Source organism: Neofelis nebulosa, chromosome 15 (assembly GCF_028018385.1).
Source record: "Neofelis nebulosa isolate mNeoNeb1 chromosome 15, mNeoNeb1.pri, whole genome shotgun sequence".
In the NCBI taxonomy this organism is placed as follows: domain Eukaryota; kingdom Metazoa; phylum Chordata; class Mammalia; order Carnivora; family Felidae; genus Neofelis; species Neofelis nebulosa.
In genome coordinates, this window is record NC_080796.1 from 37038796 (window position 1) to 37063483 (window position 24688).

The 24688-nt window shown below is 50.5% G+C and overlaps 2 protein-coding genes and 1 long non-coding RNA gene across 3 annotated transcripts in view; 2 read left to right on the plus strand and 1 right to left on the minus strand.

Annotated features, from left to right (window-relative positions):
• VASH2 (vasohibin 2) overlaps window positions 1-970 on the minus strand; it is a 41380-nt gene extending 40410 nt beyond the window's left edge. The window contains exon 1 of the mRNA XM_058700860.1: window positions 761-970. The gene's annotated coding sequence lies outside the window, so the exon portion shown is untranslated. The remainder of the gene's footprint in view (window positions 1-760) is intronic.
• Window positions 1-24688, plus strand: part of ANGEL2 (angel homolog 2) — a 254102-nt gene that overhangs the window by 59808 nt on the left and 169606 nt on the right. The window lies entirely within an intron of this gene.
• On the plus strand, window positions 50-23130 carry LOC131495752 (uncharacterized). The gene is made up of 3 exons (XR_009254094.1): window positions 50-161; window positions 21002-21126; window positions 22306-23130. It is a non-coding gene; the product is annotated as an uncharacterized LOC131495752 (long non-coding RNA).

Genomic DNA, 24688 nt, shown 5'->3' on the forward strand with positions numbered 1-24688 from the left:
AGGCGTGTGCGCGCGCGGGCGCAGCGCGGGGATCAGCGCCCCGCCGGGACGGCCTTCTCCATTGCTTCTGGCTGCCGCAGGACGCGCGAACCGGGAGCGGCGGCTGGAGCTCCGCTTACGGGTCGAGCCTGAAATCAGTGGAGACACAGCACACACCACGGGTAAGTGGACACCAGAGGAACCGAGGAGGGGCTGTGTCCAACGGCAGTGGGGCCTTGGAGTGTCCCCGCGTCACTCCCCGCTCCCCCCGTGCGCCGACAGACCCCCTCCAGGAATTGAACACGAGCTTCCAGCCCTGCCATTCCCGAGGAAGGCGACTCGAATTTTGTCCCAAAGCTTCACACACACCCCCAGGCACCGGGAGGGGGATACAAGGAGCGCGGAGGGTGCGGAGTGGACGGGTAGGGAGAAGAAAGACAGCTCGTGCTGCGTGAAGGAACGGGAGGTCCCCGCAAGGCTCCACGCATTCCTTGGTGCCAGATGTGGCCGAGCGCCAGCCGAGCCCAGAACGTGCCGGCACGTGAGCGCCCGGGCTGCCGCGAGGGCGCAGCAGCAGCCTCGGCTGGCAAAGGCGGTCCCGTTTCCGCCCGGAGGCCCGCCCGGGCCCTCCCGGGGCCGGTGGGCGAAAGGCGGCTGCAGTCCCAGGGACCCGTGCAAGTGGCCCCACCCGCCCCTCTCCCCGAGTTCCAGCGCCAGGCACCCCGGGGGACTGGCTGCGGGCGGGGCGCGAGGCAGGCGCGCCGCAGCCCCGGGACCCTACCTCGGGCCGGCCGGCCTCATGGCCGGGGAGCCTCTCCGGGCGGCGGGGACGGCGGGGGCTGCTGCGGCAGCTGCGGCTGCTGGGCCTGGGCCTGGGGCTGCTGGGGCTGCTGCGGCCGTCGCCTCATTCCATGTCCCATTCTCGAATGTTATTCTGTGACATATAACCGAGTCACCCGGGCAGCCGCCGATGTTCCGAACGCGTCCATTGGCCACCGCAACAAAGAGGGGCGGGTCCCGGGCTCGGGACTCTACAACAGGGAGCTCCGCGACGCTCTGATTGGCTCCGGGGGTTCCCGGGCAGGAGGGGAGAGGAACAGGGGGAGCTGGGCCACCACGAGAAATCCGATCGCTGTCTTGTCCTGGGAGCCCCGCGGGGCTGCGGCGGTTGCACTTGGGACTTAAGACCAAGTTTCCCCAGGGGTCGTCGCACTGCGAGAGTTCGCACCTATGGAAAGCAGGGGAGAAACAAAGCCACCTAAGAAGTGACCCCGAGGTAGAGGAGGGCTTGTCCTTAGAACTTCGTTCCCTGAGGAAGGCTGCACACAGTCACCTGCCCCTAGCAGGGAGTGACAGATGGTTTAGGCTGGGCTGTCACACGAAGCACAAAATTAAATCTTTTTTTTTTTTTTTTATCTCACATTAATCAAATTTTCCAAAATCAATAACGGGGCACAACATGTACCCTCTGACATCAGTCATGATTAATAAATCCCTTCTAAGCCCAAGCTGATATGTGACAGTTAAACCCAGGAGGTCAGTCAGACCCCAACTATTCTGTCATAGCTACTGAGTTAGAGAAGGGGTCAGAGAGAAGGATGGGGGAGTGGGAGACTTTCCACACTCTCCTAGAAACACTTTTGTCTTAAAGGCATCTTCTTTTTTTTTTTTTTTTTTCTTAAGAAAAAGAAAAGCAAACTGAGATGGGAAGAGCAGCAGACTGCTGACCTGGGGACTGGCTCTAAGTCCAGGTTTGTCACTTGGCTGAGCTGTGTGACCCAGGACAAGCTACTTGCTTGTTCTGGGCCTTAACTTCTCTTTCCAAAAAGAGAACAGATCTCCCACTGTAAGGTCTGTGCTGGCTCTGAAGTTCTGTGATTCTCTGACTTTTTCTTTTGGGGACACTTAGGAACCTAGCCAAATATGCTTTCTCTTTAAACTCCATGGAAGCTTTGAGAGTGTAGGCAGTTGTGATAGTGATTTCTAAGTTAACCTGGAATTAAGAATTCTGTTGTTGGGGTGCCTGGGTGGCTCAGTCGGTTGAATGACTGACTTTGGCTCAGGTCATGATCTCACGGTTTGTGAGTTGGAGCCCCGCATCGGGCTCTGTGCTGACAGCTCAGAGCCTGGAGCCTGCTTCTGATTCTGTGTCTCCCTCTCTCTCTGCCCCTCCCCCCACTCATGCTCTGTCTCTGTCTGTCTCAGAAATAAATAAACGTTAAAAAAAAATTAAAGAATTCGGTTGTCAAAGAGCCACTGATGGTGGAGGCATCGTGGGCAGAGGCCCTGGGGTACCGTGGAGAGCCAGGGCCTAGGGGGAGGAGACCTGGGTTCTAGACAGTGAGAATAATAGTTTAGGTCCATCTGGACAACAAGAAATGGGCCAATTCAGGAAATTATCTAAATAATGCAAGTGAAATAGCACTCCTGAAAAAAAATCAGGAAACTGGAAGAAGCTTATCTTCTCACCACATAATTGCCTCAGGTTTCATTTCTTGATTAAAAGAAAGCATGCCTCTGTGAGTGACGTTTTCTCATCTTGAACATCCTTCCTCTCTTCTTTTCTCCCTCATCTCTCAAATCCATCGCTCTCTCCTTACTTCCTCTGAGTTTCAAATCCAGGGGGGTGAGGATTTCAGGATGCAGACCTGTATGCACAGGGTGAAAATTTGACCTCACAATCCCTCAGGAGAAAACTGAGCTCTCAAAGCTCAAGTGATCAGACCAGCTGGCGAACATCGAAGAATATCTGGCAAGTTCCACCTTCCTTGGCATCAGTTCCCGGTGTCCCACTCAGGCCAAGTCCAAACAAGTACAATCACCCTGTTAAACCAGGGCCTGGATCATGCTTTACCTGAATCAAGTCCTATGGACCAGAGAGGGTTATCAGTTCATGTTCCTGCCCCCAGCACCCCAGAACTCCTTGACAGCTGGGGGGAAAGCCTTTGTTGTTCATCTCCAATATTCCAAATGTCTGTTCTCTTCTTCCCTGGGGGTGGGGTGCAGTAGGGACCCAGATGACACGGTGTATAAAGAGAGCTATGAGATTTGGCTGCTTTCCCTAAATGGTGGTAAGAAGGCTTCTGCGGTGAACTGTGCTGTCCAAGTGCAGGACTGAGAGGCAGAGGGCCCTTTTGTTGAGAATTCTTTAGCATTAGAGAATTGTGCTTATTGTGTGGACCAGCCACCTCTATCCTTCATGTCCTTGTGTATTTCAGGTTACGTAACTCTGAACTCAGGCCAGAGAGATGCTGGGTTTTGAAAGTTCAAGCAGTTAGTAAGAGTGACATAGCCTTACATATGTACACACAGTGGGACAGAGCCAACTTGTGATTTGAACAGGGACACGTGGCGACTATTTGCTCAACCTCCGAGAGTATGAGGTTGACCTACTCTTCTATTTGTTGACATAATGACCAGAATAGCAGGGCTGTGTAGCGGAAGGTTTGGAACCAGAAAAATGGGTCAAAGAGTATCTCATTTTCCCAGTGCCAGCTGCTGGGGTCTCAAAGACACTGAAGACAGAATCCTACCTGACAGATCATGTTTCTGGCTCCACCACTTGTTGACATTAACAGCCTATTAAGGGATATAGCAAACACACCTTATATGCCTCCTCACGTTAGCTAGACCTTGCCTGTCTCCTGGCTCTACAGCTACCTCCACAGCTATAGACTTGTGCGGTCCAGCCACCTGGACCTGGCTAGTCACTTGCCCCAGGCAAGTCCCTCTTGGCTGCTGCTGCACAGCCGGGCTGGCCAGCCACACGTGCAGTCTCCGACTCTTCCACTGCTTCGAGACTCAGATGAAATGCCACACTGCAGGATGTGGCTTCTAAGCAGCCATCAAAGAGGATCGATGCATCCTAAGGAATTAATTCCCTGCGGGGAGGCTTTTGATTAATGAGAAAGCGGAGATGGGAGGGAGCCGGGCAGGTAAGTTCTCTTTCCTTCCTCCCTTCCATGGACTGTTCCGAGTCATGATTTTCCAACATAGCCTGTCTGGAGCTGTCCGTCCCGCGCGATTGAGCAGACATACCTATTGAATAAGCTTCCGAGGCTCTCTGCAGCTGGTCATGAAGCAGTTACCTGCATGATAACAAACCACCTTGTGTTGCGTTTCATCCTTTCCTACTCCATTTCCCTTTTGGCTCGCTCTTGCTGCCTTCTCAGTCAGATTTACCTTTGCTTCTAGGTTCTGCTTTCTAGGGAAACTGAGCTAAAACAATGGGTTCCACAAGTGGTTCTAGAAAGCACATGCTTGGGATGGATTTCGGGGTTGAATTGCCTACCCGTCTGAAATCACTAGAATCCTTTGCTGATGCTGAGAAGGAAGGTAATAGCTCCGATATGCAAGAGCTCCACAGCTCTCACTTGTGTTTAACTGTGGTCAATTGGATGGAGAGCAAGGCATGAGGAGATCAAGTAGCTGTGGCCCTCAATCAGTTTGGAAACAATGATAATTGTAAGGTGAGAGAGACCTTGGAAACAGAAAATGACAGGCTCAGAGCAGTTAATTACCAACTCACGGAATGCTCTGAAAGCCAGAGAGCCTCCATGGCAGCTTTAAGAGGGAGTCTTATTTCCTGCAACCACAGGATAGACTCTTCCAATCAAGCCCAGGACCTGATCACATGATAGCAGAACCGCAAAGGGTACTAATACGTGACCTTCACAGGCTTCCACGTCAAAGTCAGAGCCCTGATAGGGAAAGAGGGGGACCCAGAATCCTGGAATGGAGATGTCTCAGTGGATGGGTATCTTGACCCTTCGAGTCCGTTGTGGATGCTCCTGCCCAGAGAAGACCCCACCCCCAGCCCCTGCGGCTCTCCATGGCATGTTCGCCTCAAGACCACTTATTGCCTCCACCAATATCCAGAGTCAAGTGGTAGCACAGCCCATGGGGGAAAGAAGAAGCCCCGTTCCAGGAGCACCTGGGAGGCTCGGTTGGTTAAGCATCCAGTTCTTGATTTGACTCAGGTCATGATCTCACGCTGACAGCACATAGCATGCTTGGGATTCTCTCTCTCTCTCTCTCTCTCTCTCTCTCTCTCTCTCTCTCTCCTGCTTTCTCTGCCCCTCTCCAGCTCACACATCTGTGCGCTCTCTCTCTCTCTCTCTCAAAAATAAATAAACTTAAGAAAAAGAAAAAAAAAAAAAAAAAAAAAAGAAACCCTGCTCCAGGGATGAAAATCATACCTGCCAAAGATATTGTAGGGCTTGGCTAATGTGCACTGGCAGGAACTGTGGAAATGTGTGAATCTTGAAGATATTATATTTGGGGATGGGAGGGAGAAGCTCAATGAGGAGAACTCACTGATTTGGGGATACTCGTACAAAACTAAGCATTTAGGGGCGTCTGGGTGGCTCAGTCGGTTAAGCATCCGACTTCGGCTCAGGTCATGATCTCACGGTTTGTGGGTTCAAGCCCCACGTCGGGCTCTGTACTGATAGCTCAGAGCCTGAAGCTAGAGCCTGCTCCAGATTCTGTGTCTCCCTCTCTCTCTGCCCCTCCCCCGCTTGTGCTCTGTGTCTCTCTCTGTCTCTCAAAGGTAAATGTTAAAAAAAAAAAAAAAAAAAAAAGAACTCCACATTTCATGCTTTAGCAAGGATGCCTAGAGCTTGTCCTAATCCCCATGTTTGCTTGGATGGATCTCTGAAGCCTGGTCTCAACAATAAGCAAAGTAGAGAAAGCAGACTTCCTTGTGTGGTGTTGAAGAAGGCATCAGAAGAGTCAGGAAGGAGGGAATATTAGAAGGGTTAATTCAGTATGGCTCCAGAACCCACCACCTGACTAGTTCCTGGGCCAGACCGGAAGACACTCCCCACACTAAGGCGATAAAGAATGCACTGGTACGGAGGCAGTTGGTAGTGGCTGTCCTTGTAGTCCAAGGTGGATGGTAGTGAGGAGGGTGCTGTGTAACTAGGCTGCCTACTATTTGTGAAGATGACAAAAATCCCAGAATTGCAGAGGTGAGGTGGGAGCACTTAATCATAAAGGAAAAGGTGAACATACCACAACGGACAGCAAGGTAGAGGAGCGCTCAGGGTCACTTCCTCTACATGGACTCATAATGCTGGCTAATAGGTCATGGTGTTCCTAAGGGAGGGGTATGCATATGATTTATTTTCCACGTCAAGCTATTTTTGAGAGTGAAAAGGTACACTAGTAGTAATGACATGGGGACCATCCCAAATTGATAACCACCCTACCAACGGGGGTGGGGGGGGCAGGATAGACGAGCTGTCACTTAGGCTATTGCTTGATTTGTATAATCAGAGAAAATGCTGGGGAGAAGGCTTACTCTGGGCACCATAGCAAAGAATCATAGACCCTCACCTGATTTCCAAATCTAAGCCAAATCGGGCTCAAAGCTATTGCCACTGCTGAGTGAGCCCAGCTGGCCAACTGCAAAGACTGATACCAGGCGCTCTGTCTCACAGCATTCCTCAGATAGCCAGCTGGGGGCCGGTAAATTTACATGGACCTTCTACCCTGGAGGAGGCAGTGACTTGACTTTACCCCAATCAATATAAACACTATAAATGGGTTTGCCTTCCCTGCCCACGGGGCTTCAGATAGTATCACCATCTGAGAGCTTCCAGAATACCTTATCCATTGACATGTTACCTTATCCAACATTTCCTCAGAGCAACAGACCCATCTGATGGTGAAAGATGGGGCAACAATGGGGCTCATGAGCATGGCCTACTGGTCTTACCATGGATCCCATACCCAGAAACAGCTGACCTGATAATATAATGAAAAGCCCATTGAAACTCAGTTAAGGCAAAGCTAAGGTACAACACTTTGCAGAGTTATGGCACAGCCCTCCAGGTTCTAATACGCTTTGAGCTAATGACCAATATGTGGTACTGATCCTTAAGAGCTAAAAAGAATGAATTCAGGAACCGAAGGATAGAAGTGGCACCTTCCACCATTGCAGCCAGTGACCCACTTGAGGAGATTTGTGCTCTTTGTCCCTGACACTTTGGACTCTGTTATGTGAGAGGTTCTGGTTTCCAGGGAGAAGGCTCTGCCAGGGTGCAGGTTCCACTGATCTGGAAGCTGTGACTGCTCCCCGGCCACTTCAGGCCACAGGCAAAGAAAGGAGTTAAAGTATAGTAATTCGAATTACCCTGAGAGGCTTGGATGGCTTCTCCTGGATTGCAGGGAACCCAAGGGATTCACAGCTCCTGGTAAAGCAATAATTTTGCAGTGATAGCAGTTACAATTCAATAAGGGTAGTTCCATTAAGAACTTCAAGACCTTCTCCCACAAATGAAGATGACCCAATCCAGATAAACCAGCTGAAGTGTTGGGCAAGAGTGAGGGATGTCTAGAAAAGGTAATGGAGAAGGAAGATGATGATATAAACTACGGCCTTAGGACCAGCTATAGTAGCTTGAATCAAGCAGACTATAGCTCTACTCATTGACTCTCTTCCCTAAGAGCTTCTAGACGATTGCAACTGGCCACAACCTTGAAGGGAGCTTCATAACTGAAGGGATTTGTATCTTTCTTGGAAAAAGAGTAAAATCCTCAAATCCAGACTATTCACCCACTCTCACCAGCAAAATGGATGTTTAGTGCAACAATGAATGTTAGTGTTTAGCCTATGTCCTCCCCTTCTTGTTGGCAATCAATATCTCATGTTGATTGAATGTAGTGAATCTGACTGGTGGAACTCAGATCACCTGTTTGTGCCCTCCCTGCAAAAAACAATTAGGGAGTTTTCCAGATTTTATCTTAGAGAAAGAAGATTCACATGGTGGGAAATTCCCCAGACGTAACCAGAGTGCCCAAAAGAGGCTGCACAATTCTGAAACCATTTGAGATGTCTGATAGGATTAAGCAAATGAGTTAATGCCCTGATATTGGTGTTTTCACTATGAAGAGGGAGCATGCAAACACGGAATGGGGAGAAACAAGGAAGGAACCTGGGGGGAGAATTGGAGTTAGAGGTATTGATGGGAGCTCAGTCTTTCTAAATCCATAAGATGAATCTAATCATGAAAGAGTGTTGGACCCATCCAAAATAAGGAAAGTGCTGTTTTTAAAACTGTATATATTTTAAACTGTCAATGTAATAAATGACAAAGAAAATCAGTAGAAATGTTCCATATTAAAGAAGACCAAAGAGACATGACAACTAAATGTGACACCTGATCCAAACTACATCTTGAGGGGGCGCCTGGGTGGCTCAGTTGGTTAAGTGCCTGATTCTTGGTTTTGGCTCAGGTCATGATGTCATAGTGAGATCAAGCCCCGCATAGGGGCTTGCTGACATTTGGGAGCCTACTTGGGATCCTCTCTCTTCCTCTCTCTCTCTCTCTCTGACCTTCCCCTGCTCTTTCTCTTTCTCAAAATAAATGAATAAACTTTTTTTTTTTTTTAACTGCACCTTGACCTGCAGGGGAAAAAACAGTGTAAATGATATTATTGGATCAAGTGACAAAATAGTAATATAGATGTTCAATTAGATAAAAGTATTACATCTATATTAACTTTACTGAAGTTGATAAACTAAACTACAGTGATGAATAGGGACTATCCTGATTCTTATTCTTAGGAAATACACACTGTGGTATAGAGGGGGAAGGGCCACTTACTTTCAAGTGGTCCAGAAAAAAACCACTGCACACTTGCATGTGTGCAGAGAGAAAATGATAGAGGAAATAAGGCAAGATGTTAACAGTAGATGAATCTGGGTAGAGGGTATATGGACATTCTTTGCACTATTATACTCGCCACTTTTCTGTTAAGTTTGAAATCATTTCCAATTAAAAAAATTTTTGAAGGAGGGGGACTGAACACCCTTGAAAACACAATAAATGTCTACTATAATAAGCCTGTGAGATAGGTGTTAATTATTTCCATTTTACAAAGGAAACAACTGAAGTTTTAAAAGGTTGGGGAACTTGCACAAGATGATATAATTAGTAAGTGTCAGAACTGAGAATTACACTTTGATTCACTTGATCAGCTACTTTTCTTTTTCCTTCTCTTCTTTTCTCTCTCTTTTTTTTTAATAGCAGGAAGAACATAGATTCAAATGGTAATCACAGACAATTTGTAGATGTCCTGATGACCAAAAAGTTTAACTGTCCTGATGCTTCAAAATTCTAAGGGACGTCCTTTGAATTTCAGGCTTATTTATTTTTCTAACTTGTCCCCTGGAGAGGGGGTGCCAGAGGGCAGGGAGCATGGAGGAGAATTAGAAACAGAATGAATGAGACCAGGGTTGCCACCAGAGAAAGAACCACACTGGGGCCTAAATAATCCACTGGTAGCAGCGGGAGCCCTGGACAATGGTCCTTCCGGCCAGGTTTACGGTTCTAAGGTCCTTTGAGGACATTTGGCCAGAGGGAGCAGAAATTTAAGACTTTCTTGGATTACAGCTACTTTTCACCCAGAGAATAAGAGAATCATCTGCTGTAAAATTACTGTCTTCTCTCACAATGGCAGCTTTCAGAGAAGGAACCTGTTGTCTCCTTCTGAACAGTGTATTTGAAGGCTCTGTGCCTACCCCTTAACAAAAATACCATAGACTTCTTTGCTTTTAAACAACAAATATTCATTTCTCACAGTTCCAGAGGTTGGGAAGTACAACATCAAGGCGCTGGTGAGGACCCTCTTCCTGGCTCATCTATGACCATCTTCTTACCATGTCCTCATGTGGTCAAAGCAAAAGGGAGCTCCCTGGGACCTCTTCTATAAGGGTGCTGATCCCAACCATGAGGGCTCCACCCTTATGACCTCATCAGCTCCCAAAGGCCCCGCCTCTTAATACCATCACATCGGGGGCTAGGATTTCATTAATGAATTTTGGAGGGACACAAATATTCACTCTGTAGCAGCAGCTGTCTTGCAAATACTTGGATTTGGCCTTTGTGGGGTTTTCCTGGGATCCACACAGAGAGGAGCAGTTGCTCGATGCTGTGGGATGGTTGGGCTATATGAGAAAGCTCTCTTTTTGACTTTGGGGTACTTCAGGAAGATGAAAATGAAGTAAGTTTTACAATATAGCCTTTCTGGGGTGCCTGGGGGGGGTCAGTCAGTTAAGCATCCAACTTCAGGCAGATCATGATCTCACAGTTCATGAGTTCAAGCCCCGTGTTGGGCCCAGTGCTAACAGCTCGGAGCCTGGAGCCTGCTTTGGATTCTGTGTCTCCCTCTCAGTCTGCCCCACTTGCATTCTTTCTCTCTCTCAAAAATAAGTAAACATTAAATATACATATATATAGAGAGAGAGAGAGAGACAGAGACAGAGAGAGAGAGAGAAGGAGAGGGAGGCTTTCTGTCCCAAAGGAAAATGGGAACACGCTGACCCAGGTCTGCCCAGCTGACAAATGAGACCTAAAGCTGATGAATATGGAGGCACATGATTGAGGTCATACAGGAGCTACACTAGGGAGCTTCTGAAGGTCCAGGAACCCATGTGATATGAAGGTCACCCCACCTGCTAATCTTAGCTCTGCCGGTAACATCCTGGGTGAGGCACATAGCCACATCTTGGTATTTAGTGAATGTCTCAAGATATATATTATGAATATTCTTGGTAACTGGAATTGGGCAATCCTCCCTGAAAAGGCGGAGCGCATAACCTATCACGCCTGGCCACTGAGCAGTTTCTCTGGGTTCAGATGTCTGTTCTGTCCCCTGAAAAACTACGTGCAGATCGGCTTCCTCCTGTATCCATCAGGGGCAAGAAGGACACAGGTGGAAGTCTCAAGAAGTGCCCTGTCAACCAAGGCACTGACAAGATGAGGGGAACCATCAAGGATGACGAGGAACCCCGGAGCTGTTACCCTGGACCTGAAGGAGCCCAGTGAGAGCAGGAGGCAGAAAGAAGAGCCGACGGCATCCTCCTGGGCAGACAGCAGAGCGGAAGTGGGTTGGGGGCAAGCAGAAGATGACTGCTGACCGTCTTTGGGACCCAGGCAGAGGCCCCAGTGCTTTCCGGGAAATTTCGCACTCATGGAGGTGAAAGGCAAGGACAGGTAAGATGTAACAAAGACAACACACATGGGAAAACCAGGCATTCATGGATCCAGAGGCTGAACGTCTTGCCGGATGTGCTGGAGAAAGAATGTGAGCCCAGCGCTGTGTGGGGAGGTGGGTGGACTTTCCCTGAAGAGAGCACTGAGGTGTCTGTCGTTGACCGTCTCCCTGGGTGCTTCCTGAGTATCCCATTTGAGGAAAGGGGTCAGCATTAGAAATGTGCCAACGCGTCTTCCTTTCTTCATTGTAACACTCTCCCTGGCCTTATGAAAGATGATAGCTGTCTGGGGAGCACAGTGGGTGCCCACGGTGACATATCTTTTGGCAGAAGAAGCACTACAGAAAGCTAGAGGAAGCCCACCCTCTTGATGTTATTGTCATATGACTGCTCATATTTACTGAAAATGTACTACGTGCCAGACGCTGCTCTGAGTGCTTTTCAAGCATGTGCTCATTCCACCCTCACCGAACACCCCTAGGAAGTGGGTATTGTTAGGGACTGAATGGTTGTGTCACCCTAAATTCATAGGCTAAAGCCCTTACCTCCAATGTGCCTTTATTCAGAGATGGGGCCTCTAAGGAAGTAATTAAGGTTAAATGAGCTCATAAGGGTGGGGGGCTCTGATCTGATAGGGTTAGTGTAAGATACCACAGAGTTTGTCCACCCCCACCCCACCCCCCCAGCACTCACACTGAGGAAAGGCCATGAGGGGACACAGCAAAGGGCCGCAGTCTATAAGACCAGGAAGGGAACTCTCACCAGAAACCGAATTTGCTGGCACCTTGGTTATTCCCATTTCCAGAACTGTGAGAAAATGGATGTCTGTGGTTTAAGTCCCCTGGTCTGTAGGGTTTTATTATGGCAGCCGGAGCTGACCTGAGACAGGCACTGTCAGTATTATTCTCACTTTATAGATGAGGAAATTGCAGCATAGGGAAGCTAGGTGGTTTTCTTAAGGTCACCCCATTTGCCTTTGATTTTGGGTCCCTTCACCTCTCAGGGTCCTGCTTCTCTCGTAAGAAGCAAGTAGGTAGAAACAGATCAGGGGCCATAAACTCAAATGTCAACAGGGCTCAGGCAGAGAACAGAAAGAGGGGAAGCTGGCTGAGAGGGGCCGTTACAAACTGAAGAGGGCAGGCCCTTTAGAGAGGCCAGCTGCCTGCCAGCTTCAACAACTTGTTGGCTAAATGGCTGGTGTGCTCGGATCTACAGGTGCTTTGTTCTATTTTTTAGATGTTTATTTGAGAGACAGAGAGGGACAGAGTGCGAGCGGAGAAGGGACAGAGAGAAAGGGAGACCCAGAATCTGAAGCAGGTTCCAGGCTCTGTGCTGCCAGCAGAGAGCCCGATGAAGGGCTCGAACTCATGAACTGTGAGATCATGACCTGAGCCAAAGTCGCATGCTCAACCGACTAAGCCACCCAGGTGCCCCTCAGATCTACGGTTTTTCAAGACAGACTTGGAAATCTGGATCTTCTTTAGGAAATACAATTTCCCCCACATTCCATCATGAAACAGAGTGCAGGCTAATTAAGACATAGCTATGGGCTGTGTTTGGCATACAATGTCCAGTTTGCCCTGCTCTGGACTGGATGATTTTTCTACACACTTTTCACCTCCTCCCTCTTCACTTGGCCATGACTCTCTGCCTTTGGCAATATTCCCTCCCGTGTGCAGACTCTTAGCCCCCTGCTTTTAGGAAAGTGAGTACCACCACGATCCAGAAATGTTTTAAGGCATAGTCAGTGCAAAGAGCACTACATAGACTCGGCTGAGCCATGTGACCCTGGTCCCATTCCCTTTTCTGAAAATTGGCCCCAAAACACCTACATCACAGGAGCTCTGGAAGGATTAAATAAGATTGTGCGTGAGGAGGCAACTGGCCAATCGTGAATTCTTCCGTGGGGCTCAGAGAAGTGCTGAGTGCTTTCCATACATTGTCAGGCGCCTCAATGTTAGGTGTTTGAGCTCCTTACAGATAGGAGTCTGGTGGCTTCAGCGGCTGTAAGGTGCCTGAAGTGGAACTGGCTGAGTTGTGAAAGGCAGCAGAGGGCCTCTGGAGAGCCTTCTGGAGAGCCCAGGAGCATGGCTGGGAGGGACAGGAACCAGAGATTCCGTGCCTGGAAGCCAGGAACAAAACAGCCTCCCCAAACAGCTCTCCGGCGGTTTGGAGGCATAATTAGTAAGAGCGTTTGTACTAATGCTCTGAAAGTTCTACTCAGGCTTAATAGCCGCCTGTAAAAATTCCAGTAGGGCCATTTTTAGTTGGGGAGAGTGAGGGTTAAAAACTCTCCAGACTGCCCAAAATACTCTCCGGGAGGACCCCCCTCCCCCCCCCCCCCCCCCCCACACACACACCAAGAAAGGGGTTTATTTACTGCCCCACTGATTAAGGAACTGTTTATCTACTCTGGATCATCTTCCACCAAAGCCTTTATCAGTGTTTTTTTGTGGGGTTTTTTTTTGTTGGCTACTGGTGTTTGGGTTTTTTGTTTGTTTCGGTTTGTTTTTTTAAATAAATGAGAGCAGATTATGTGTGTTCCAAGGCTGTGACTCAAGATAGTTGTTTGCCTGTGAGCCAGATCCTGGGGAGGAGGGAAGGCAGCCTCCCTTTGCAGAGCTGGGGGGAGTCTCCAATGAGAAGGATACAAAAGAAGGAGTCAGAACTCACTTCCTTTCAGGTCTTCCTGGGGAGCAGCTCAGTGGGGGTGGATGCTCTGGGGAGGGCCTTGGCCAGCAAAAGAATGAGTGGGTTCAAGACAGCGGAGGTGGAGGAAGAAAGAGCAGAAATGAACTGGCCAGGCAAGGGGAGGGGCATTAGAGGCGCTCTAGGGGAGGTGTGCTGGAGACTCCCCAGGAAGCCTGGGGTGTGGTTGTAAAAGAAGGACAGCACAGAGCCGGGAAGGAGGATAAGAGTGAAGCTGTGTTTGGAGCTACACTGAAACTCTGGATCCAATCTAAATCCACTCTGGCCAGAACAAGGGTTTCACAGGTGTGACCGTGGGAGGAGCGTTCCACCACAAGAGCCAGGAGGTCCTAAATGAATTTTTGGTAAAGACGATGGCAATGCGTTTGGAGTAGAGAACAGCAGTCATTGGATTTGGGGCTCAGCTCTGCTGAGAACTGGCTGGGTAATCCTAAGCATACCCCCCCAACCCCCACCTTTCTGAGGTTTGGTTTATAAAATGAGGGGCTGGACTGGATCCCTAGTTCTAAACCTCCCCTGCACATGAGAACCACCTGGGGGTGCTGCAGCCCAGACCAGTGAAATCGGAATCTTTGGGAGTGGGTCCAGGTATCAGTATTCCACAGCCTGGAATACTGCACACAGCCAAGTTTGAGACCCTCAGGGCTAGACGGTCTCTAAAGGTCTCATTCAGCCTTGCCATTCATTAAGTCTTTAAGGAAAGGACAGAAAAGATGATTCTCCTGTGGCAGTCCTCAGGAGAAGCAAGGCTTTGTCTCTTAAGAGTTCCCCTGCCCATAAGATTCCATGATTTGAGACTCCCAAGTGGAGAGGCTCTTGCTGCCCGGTTCTAGCCAGATGTGTTTCTTGCACCCTTCATTCATTCCAGGAGTATTTACTGAGCCCCTACTATGTGCCTGGCTCCGTTCTAGGTGCTGGAGATACAACAGCGAATAGACCCTTTCCTGTTTTCAACTCTTGGGACGGATCTGAAACCACAAAGCTAAAAAGGAGGGTACAGGATGATGCAGGGAGCCAGAAGGGAAGGGAAGTTTGGGAATCGGGTGTTTCACACAGAGTTCTCCAAACTGACTCATTACGACATTGAACTGAGTAACTAAGGTTACTGGGGATCTGTCCTTCTTGCGTTATTCTCATCTTCCTTTCCTCCTTCTTCTTCAACTGTGGGGTCATCAGCCTTTGTGTTTAGCAACTCAGTTCTGGCTCCCAATTCCAACATGTGGCGGGGGGGGGGGGGGGGGGGCAGTGGTGACCAACACCACCAGGCATCTCAGACACCAGCGGGGTGTGCTACAATTTAACTCAGCTCTGATAGTACCTACCTGGAGATAGGGTCAGATCCTGGAGGTTGAAGGCTCAGTCCTACAGACTACCCCTCCCACCCCCACTTTGGATACCAGTTGTAGGTCCAGGTCATGCCCTGTACTTCTGACCAGTTAGTAACTGGCTCTAAATCAGAGGTTCCCATGATGCCCTGCTTGGGTTTGATTAATTTGTTACAGCGGTTCACAACTCAGAGAAACATTTTAGTTACTAGATTACCATTTATTATAAAAGGACATAACTCAGGAACAATCAAATGAAAGAGATGCCTGGGGGAAGGTATGGGGGAGGGGTTTGGAGCTTCCTCACCTTCTCCAAGGACGATGCTCTCCCTGAATCTCCACGGTGTCTGAAACTCTCAGACAGGTTTTGGGGTTTTATGGAGCTTCATTACATAGGTGTGATTGATTAAATCACTGGCCATTGGCTACTGATTCAACCTCAAACCCCGCTTCCCTTCCCAGAGGTAGGTGTGTGTGGGCGGGGGGGGGGGGGGGGGGGGGGCGGGGAGGCCGGTGAAACCAAAAGTTCTAGCCTTCTAATCATGCAGTCTGTTCCCCTGGCAACCAGTCCCCATCCTTCGGTAATTTCCAAAAGTCTCTCATTAACATAACCAAAGACACTTTATCACTCTTATCACAGGAAATTCCAAGGGTTTTAGGACTCCTGTGCCAGAAACAGTGACAGTGACGTAGACCAGATACATATTTCCTATTATAGATCACAGTATCACAGCCAGCAACCCTAGGGGCAGAAATCTTCTGCTCCCCAACCCCAGATTCACACTCCCAAGTATACCTCAGGTCTTTCCGATTCAGCTTAAGCTCCTTACAGCTGGGGACTGGGCCTTGAGTCTTTGGGGAAGCAGATAGCATAGTTTGGAGTGTGTGGGCTATAGACAGACATCCTGGGTTCAGATCGCGGCCCCGCCTCTTGCCAGAGGCTATCACGATGTGATCTGGACAGCATACCTAACAGCTCCCCAGTCGCCCACCTCACATCTGCACCTTCAAAATAGGGATTTATTATAATACTACCTTTCACATTGGTGTGAGGAGTAAATGAGTTAGTGGAGACAAAGCAGTGTCTGGCACCTGATAACCTTCAATAGGTGGTGACTATTACTGACCTAGAGCAGAGGATGTTGTGTGTGCTTGTTCTGATCAGGCTCACGGAGAGACCAGCAAGGTTGTATGCTGTGGCGGCATCTGCTGTCTTTCTCATTTCCCATCAGGGCGGGCCTCTGATACACTGGTCAAGAGAATGCTAGCTGTTGTAACAGGAAAATCCTGAAATCTCAGTGCCTTCCTTCAGTAGGAGTTGATGCTTTGGTCATGGAAAGTCTACTGGCATGGGGGGGGGGGGCGGGGCACCCCGTTCCATGCAATCACGTGGGATGTCAGGGGCTCCGTCACCCTCAAGGAAGCCCAGGGCTTTCACCTCCAAGTGGCACACGCACTGAGAGACTGGAGACCACAAGGAAGCCCTTTGTAGGCCAGGTGGGGAATGATCACTTACCCCCATTCCACTGGCCAGAAATCAGTCACATGCTGCAAAGAGCCTGGAATAGGGGCCAGGAAGAAGTGCGTGAGGGAGCCTCTGGGGCCTGGCCTCCAGGGGTCTTCTTCGCCAGCCAGGTCTGCCCTGATCTCAGGCCGCCTGCACCCCTGGTGGTTATCCCATCTGAGATGAGTCTGGGACCACTGTGTGTGCAGACTCCCTCCTCCTTCTCCTTCCTCTCTGACCTTCTCCAGTTACTTTCCTCCAATTCCTGTTCTCTCTCCAATGACACCTACCCTCTATTGAACTCCTGTCTTTGGAGAGAGGTTCATTGTTTGGCCACTGAGGGCTGTGGTGGAGAGGTGCTCTAGGGATTCAGTGACAACAGATGTTGGGGGAGGGGGGAGTGGGGGGAGAGCTGTGTCAGCAGAGGAACCTTCCAGGGAGGAGAGCTGTGGCCATGTCCACCTGCTTCCTGAAATCAGAGTCTGATCCCAGGCCACTGGGCTCCCAGGGATCTGGGAGAGCTCTTAGCCCCTCCTACTGTCCCCTGAACAGCAGCAGCCCTATCACCTTGGAATTTGTTAGGAATGCAAATTCTCAGCCCTACCTTCGACCTGCTGAATCAGAAAATCAGCTCAGAAAGATTGGTAACCCGCCCAAAGTCATGCAGCTAGTAAGAGGCAGGGCAAAAATGTTCTAACACGTCTTTTACGTGATTCTGGTGCACACACAAGTGTGAGAATACCTCCTGCAAGGAATGGAGCGGCCAGAGGCTACGGGTAGGAAAGTGCTTCACACTGCCACCCAGTGGCTGCACAACAAACAACAGCCCAGCCTCCAGCTTGGAACAAGCTCATGCTGAGGTCACAGCTGTGCTAATACCTAGATTAGGAAGCACGTTTTGGAAAGCACAGGGGAATCCACAGCCATCGCAGGGGACTCACCTGGTGAGTCCCTAGCCTCATGGACAGCTGTTAAGACTTAGCCTAGAGTCCAGCCCGGAGCCCGTCCCAAACTCTTGCTAGAAGGCCAAACCCACCTGCGCTTACATTCCATGGGAACCTGGCACAGCTGGCTGGAGAGAGGCTTCTGTGATCAGACTGATAACCCCATCAGGGGCAGACTCCATCATCCTCATGAGATACCAGAAGAAGCAGAGGTCCTTCTTCTCCAACAGGGCCCAGGACTCCACTGGGACCCTGCCAGCTAGGCCCCTTGTGACCCCAGGGCTCTGCTGGTGTGGCACTCCCTGTCTCTGCCAGGGGCTTGCAGATCTTGGAGGTGAGGGTGGGGAGAGGCTAGAGGGAGAAGAGGAAATGTGAAGACCTCTCAGGATGCGGCCCTCTCCTACCTGTGTGATGGGGAACTGCAGGGACGGGGGTGACATCTGAGCTTAATGAGGAGGAAATGTCCAGAGGCAAAGCCCGCTTGCTCTCTCCCTTGTCCCTTGGCCTCAGACACAGTGGGGGCAGGAGGCTCAGCACTCTGGGGACTGACTCTGATTTTGCATTTTTATGGGAGGACGTGGTAGCTGGGGGGCTCCCAGGGGATGTGCCCAGCTTGCTGGGGAGGCAGACTCTGGGGGAGGAGGAAGCGTACAGGAACCAATGTCTGTAGGGCACCCTGCACTATGTGGGGGATTCATTTAATCCACTCACACAGTAAAACTCAGCTCAGAGAGTTCAGTAACCTGTCCAAAGTCACACAGCCAGTAAGAGGTAAAGCAAACATTTACCCTAAGATCTAACACCAAAGCCTATGTTTGCTGTCCACCACTCTCTGCTGCTCACCCCCCACCACAGAATCCCCCTAGGCTGGCTATCACGCGAGGCAGTTCATGCATCCAGAAACCCGTGGGTTCCAACAGCGATAGGGCCTCTCCTTGCTTAGCTGCCCTGCCCTGTGCTCCCAGGCCCCTCACTGGTAGCTCAGTAGCATCTCTGACAAGGGAGAAAGCTCCAGCCAACTTAGAAACCAGGACACTGGCCTGTGTCCCCAGGTGGGAGGGAGAGCCTCTCCATCCTAGAGCAAGGCTAGGGTCCAGAAGGTGCCCATCTCTGCCCTCAGGGCTCTCCAACCAAGGATACAGAGCAGAGCCTGAGAGGGGGAGGGGAGGGGGGGAGGGGGCAAGTTCACTGCTCCATTTAACCAGAGGAGGGACAGAGGGGGTCCCCAGAGCAGCTTGGCCCCCACAAGCCTCAAGTGTAGGTGAGTCCTGAGCCGAGCCTGGATGGTGGTTCCCAGAAGGCCTGCTCTTCTGAGTCCACCAGGTAAGGCACAGCCGCCTCACGGTATACAGGTCACCCAAACCCAAGGTAGCTTTTTTAAGATCAGTATTCTTCTGCAGACCTGAAACTTCATAACTGTCGCTAAAATCAACACTAGAAAAGCATGATAGGATTTATGTGGGTTTTTTTTTAAGTTTATTTATTTATTTTGAGAGAGAGAGCAAGTGGGGAGGGGCAGAGAGAGAAGAGAGAGAATCCCAAGCAGGCTCCGTGTTGTCAGCACAGAGCCAGACGCGGGGCTCCAACTCAGGAACCGTGAGATCGCGACCTGAGCCAAAATCAGGAGTCAGATGCTTAACCGACTGAGCCACCCTGGCGCCCTGGGATTGACCTTTTAAACTTTATTCAATATACAGTTATTATGGAGGAACCTAACATAGATGAACTCAAATTGTCTCTGCTTCTCTGGCTCAGGTGTATGTGGGTTAGTTCGTTGGACTTTTGACCTTGCCGAAAGATTCCAAACACCCCCAAACCACCAGTGTGGCTTTTACTGTCCTCATCATCATTAGAAGCCCCGATTGTCCACCTCTATATGCCAGGAATGCCTTCCCTAACTTCTGTCATTGACACACATCCTCGCTGTTGGGGCCCAGAGGGTAGAGTTGTCTTAGAAAGGGAGCTTCCCCGAGAGAACGGTGCGGGGGGGGGGGGGTGGGGGGTGGGGTGGCTACCCAAGTCAGGTTGGGTATGGGAGGCCTTCTTTGTTGAGGGTCTCTGTGGAACAATCCAGACAACTGTGTCATAGGTGCTGAGAGGCAGAAGTCCCTTGCCAGAGGCTGCCAGCCACGACCGGCTTAGGGGTTCTGACCTTCCTTTCCAAAAGGAGGCAGCACAGGCTGGGAGAGAGGCCTTCTCTGGGCCATCTGAAGAGCGAGGCCCAAGTGAGTGAGGAGGGAGGCCCTGACTCCATTCTTTCCTAGCTATGCAACTTTTGGCAAGGCTGAGTCTGAGTTTACTCTTCTGCAAAATGGCTGTAATTGGTGAGGCTCCAGAATTTTTTTTATCGGAGGCACTCAGTGGGCCCTAAGGAAGGAGGCGGGGGTGATGGGAAATTGTTCACAAGCACACATACACCATTTTACTTAGACCACAGGCTTGTGGGGGGTGAACTGGGGAATTCAGCATCGCTGAAGCCCCTCCCAGCCACCTTTTGGTGCCACTGTGGTTATAGGAACCAAAGCGGGCCTCCCTCACAGGGTCAGATGAGAGCATATAGATGAACCCCTTTGGGAACTGTTCTCAACAGATGGAACATATTAGTATCCTCTCCTAAAGTAGGACTCTAACCTTTTACTTGGGACGCTGGCCAGCATTGCTTGCTAATGGATTGGTGATGTTGCCCACGGACCCTTCTGCAGAGGCCACCAGTGAGCAGTCTCCCGGCTCTGGATGATGCTTCGATTTCTTATCTGGGGGCTCCTTCCTAACCCAGAGATGTGGTTAGATCTTCCAAGCCCCCAAAGCACTGTTTCAGGAGGAATCTCCCCATGCATCGACAGCCCAGGTAGTCCCCCAAATAGGTGGTAAGAGCATCCAAAGGCAAAGGGTGGCCACTGCCCAATTGCTTCGGGAACATGTCAGATGCTCAAAAACTTCCACAGCACGATCCCAGGTCTGAGGAATCTGTTTCTGGGAGTGGGCTTGAACAGTCTGTGGGGTGTTTCCTTTTGGTTTTTAATCAAAGGCATCCCTGATTACTGTTGTGAAAACTACACTTGAGTTTCGGACACAGGTTATCATGGGATCTGGTCTGCTGTGCAGGACAGACTTCCTACAAACCCCTCAATTTTGGGAGAATCCTTCCCCTTTCTGAAGAGCTCACCTGTCCGTGAGGGTGCTCTAAGGTGACAGGAACATGCAAAACATATCAGCCATGTGTCCTTTTGGAAAGTCAGTCCAGACTGTGCAGGAGGAAACTTGAGATCTGAAGGAGGAATGGGAAAGAGCAGGTTTTCACCGCATTTCGGGCTTTTGCTTCTGGCTCTGTGGGAAAAGACAGAAACATAGGGGCACAGGGGGCTGCTCCTGTGAGACTCAGCTCCAGCACCCTCTCTGACGGCAGCCTTCCCTCCCCCGCTCCCACTTACCTCACCTCTGCCCACAGAGGCCATCCTCACTAATGTACCACAGCACGAGGCACACACCCCCTCTCACACTTTGTCCCTGTTAAATTCCCCACGTCTGTCCTCCCCAGGCTATTCCCCCGGAAGAAAGAGGCTTTCACTCGAAGCCAGGGAGTTTTCCCTGTTGGAAGCGGTGGGTTTCCTGGTTTCCTGCCCAGTTTCTGGGCTCTCCTTCGCTGCCTTTCCTCCAAACCAGGTAAGGGTGTGACTTGCTTTCCTCACTCTATGGCAGTCAGGGGCTGTGGGGATGGGGTATCAGTGCTGTCTTCACCAGGGAAGAAACTGCTTTCCTAGAAGCAGATTCTTCTAGCCCCCTTTCCTCTGCTCCCACCTGTAACCCACCCTGTTTCCTGAAGCTGTCTGTCGGAAGGAAAGGGGAGGGGACAAAGACACAGGATTGACAGGGAGGAGGGACATCTGACACCCTCCAGGAGTCAGCCTGGCCCTCCCTGGGGCTCCGTGTGGGCGGAACTTTGTTTCTCCACCAAAGCAGATGCCTGATGGCTGTGGTCCCCGCAGGCTGGAGATGGGCCAGCCGAGCCACCTGCGTTCCTTCTCCACCGACATCCAGACGCACCTGCTGGGCTCAGAACTGTCCGAGGGTCTGCGAAACCAGATCCCTACCTTGTTCCTCTTCACTGGGGCCACACAAAAGCCTCCCATCCAGACAGTGACAACAAGAGCCAGCTCATGTTTCCAGTCGGGCCAGAGGAAGCATGTCTGGGGCAGCCAAGAAGAGCTTCTGGGGGGAAGGGGTGCCCAGTCCAAGTAGACACTCCTGAAGAGGCCATGTGTGTGCTCAGCCTGCCTGGGGAAGCAAAGCCAGTCAGCAGCTGCTGCCAAGCTGTTCTCAAAGTGTGGTCCTCGGACCCGCAGCGTCACAGGGGGCTGCTGCTGTCTCCTGGGGACTTATCAGGGATATGTATTATTGGGCCCCACCTGAGACCTGCAGAATCAGAACCTCTGGGCTTGGCAGTCAGCACTTTATGTTTTTTTAAGTTTATTTATTTATTTTTGAGAGAGACAGAGACAGCGCAAATGGAGGAGGGGTAGAGAGAGAGGGGAAGGGAGAGAGAGATCCCAAGCAGGCTCCGTGCTGTCAGCATAGAGCCCGACGTGGGGCTCGAACCCAAGAAGCCATGAGACCAAGAGCGGGATGCTTAACCGACTGAGCCACGCAGGCACGCCTTGATAAGCCAGGTGATTCTGAGGACACTCAAGTTGGAGAACCTTTGGCTAAAGTTGGCCATGATAGTAGGTCCTGAGCCCTGGGGTGGGAGGCAGGGCTAAGGGGATTGTGGGTGATGCCAGGGGTTTCCCATCAGAGCTGCCTCATCCATCCATCCTAGAGAGGTGTACAAATATTCTTTTCTAGGTGTGCCAGCAGGTGAAAGAGGTTTGGGAGCCTGCCCGAGAAGCTTGTGACAGGGAGAAGTGCTGAGCAGGATGTTACCTACTGCAGGATGCACAGATAAGTATTTACTCCGACGTGGAGAGCGCGCTTCCCGATTCCCAAGTAACCTGACAATGGAGGCCAACGTTATGTGCAAACCCTTTTGCCCAACATGAGCCCGCCGTGTCGCAGGCAGGCCCTCTGCTTCTCGATTTGGGGTCAGCAGGGACAGGGAATGGAGGGGGCACACAGCTGAGCTGTGGGATGCCTGTGGGAAGAACCAAGCCTGCCATGGTGCCACTGGGACAGCCCTGGGGCAACGTGGCCGGAAGCCACACGGCCGGGGGCCACAGGAGCGGTTCACGTATTCCGCTGAGGAGCGGTCTCTGGCAAAAAAAAACACCACGACCTTCCCCGTTTTACAGAAGTTGTGCCAGACAGTTGAGCTGAGGCAGCACACCTGTCAACCGTCCCAGCTCCGGCTCGCCTCGGAGGTACCGTGGGTTCCCTTCCAGACCAGCACAGAAAAGCGAATCAAATGAATGTTTTGGTTTTCAAGTGCGTATGAAGGTTATGTATACACTGTACTGCGGTCTAGTGTGTAGTAACCTTGTGCCTAAAAAAAGACCTGTCTTAATTAAAAAATACTTTAATGCTTGGGCGCCTGGATGACTCAGTTCAGCATCCAACTCTCGATTTCGGCTCAGGTCATGATCTCACGGTCCATTGTGGGCTCTGTGGTGACAGCGCAGAGCCTGTTTGGGTTCTCTCTGGGTCTCTTTTTCTCTGTCTGTCCCTCCCCTACTGGTGCTCTCTCTCTCTCAAAATAAATTTTAAAAAACTTAAAAAACAACAACAACAACAATCGTGCTAAAAAATGATAACCATCACCTGAGCTTTCAGTGAGTCACAATCTTTTTGCTGGTGGAGGGTGTTGCCTCAATGCTGATGGCAACTGACTGGTCAGGGTGGTGGTTGCTGAAGGCTGGGGCGACTCTGGCAATTTCTTAAAATAAGACAACGGTGGGGTGCCTGGGTGGTTCAGTCGGTTAAGCATCGGATTCTTGGTTTCGGCTCAGGTCATGATCTCAAAGTTCGGGAGTTCAAGCCCCACATCAGGCTCTGTGCTGGCAGCTTGGAGCCTGCCTGGGATTCTCCCTCTCTCTCCCTCTCTCTCTCTCTCCCTGCCCCTACCCCACTCACGCTGTCTCTATCTCTGTCAAAAATAAATAAATAAACATAAAAAAGAAAATAAGACAACAGTGAAGTTTGCCACATTGGTTGACTTTTCCTTTCATGGATGAGTTCCCTGTTAGCACCGATAGCATTTTACCCACAGTCGAACTTCTTTCAAAATGGGAGTCAGGGGGCACCTGGGTGGCTCAGTCGGTTGAGCGTCCGACGTGGGCTCAGGTCATGATCTCACGGTTCGTGAGTTCGAGCCCCGCATCGGGCTCTGTGCTGACAGCTGAGAGCCCGGAGCCTGCCTCGGATTCTGTGTCTCCTCCTCTGTATGCCCCTCCCCCACTCATGCTCTGTCTCTCTGTGTGTCAAAAACAAACATTAAAAAAAATAAAAACAAAAATCAGACTCAGTCTGTGAAACCCTGCTGCCGCTTTACTACCTAAGCTCATGTAATATTCTAAGTCCTCTGTTGTCATTTCGACCTTCCTCACAGCATCTTCACCGTAGATGCCAGCTCAGGAAACCACTTTCTATCCTCATTCTTAAGAAGCAGCTCCTCATCCGCTCAGGTTTTATCATGAGATCGCAGCAGTTCACATGTCATAGTAATGAAAGAGCCTGAAAAGTGTGAGACTTACCAAAAGGTGAGCCAGAGACACGAAGTGAGCAAACGCGATTGGAAACATGGCACCGATGGACTTGCTGGATGCAGGCTTCCCACAGACCTTCAAACCGTAAAAAATGCAACATCTGCAAAGCTCAGTGAAACAAGATATGCCTGTATTTGCCTCGAAAGTGTCACTACACATGTTGGTGGCTAATGCTCATCACTGTCTCTCATGCTATGTACCCCAGACAGCGGGAATGTGAGGACACTTGCTTAGTGTGTGTGTGTGTGTGTGTGTGCGCGTGTGCGTGTGCGTGTGCGTGTGTTTTGGGGCAAGTGACTTCCCCCGGTTTGGAGATTTGGCTAAAATGAACTGGCATCCCCCTATCACCCATCCCCCCAAACACATACACCCATCCTCCCTCATAGCAATCGGGTGAAATTTTGGCAAGGAGTCCAGAACAGTTCATGAAACCACCAGTAGAGGGGGTGCTCCTCCCATTTTGGAGTGGCAGTGGGTCTCCTGGTCGGCAGCCCTGTTTTCAGTGCTCATAAGGAAAAGCCGGATTTACT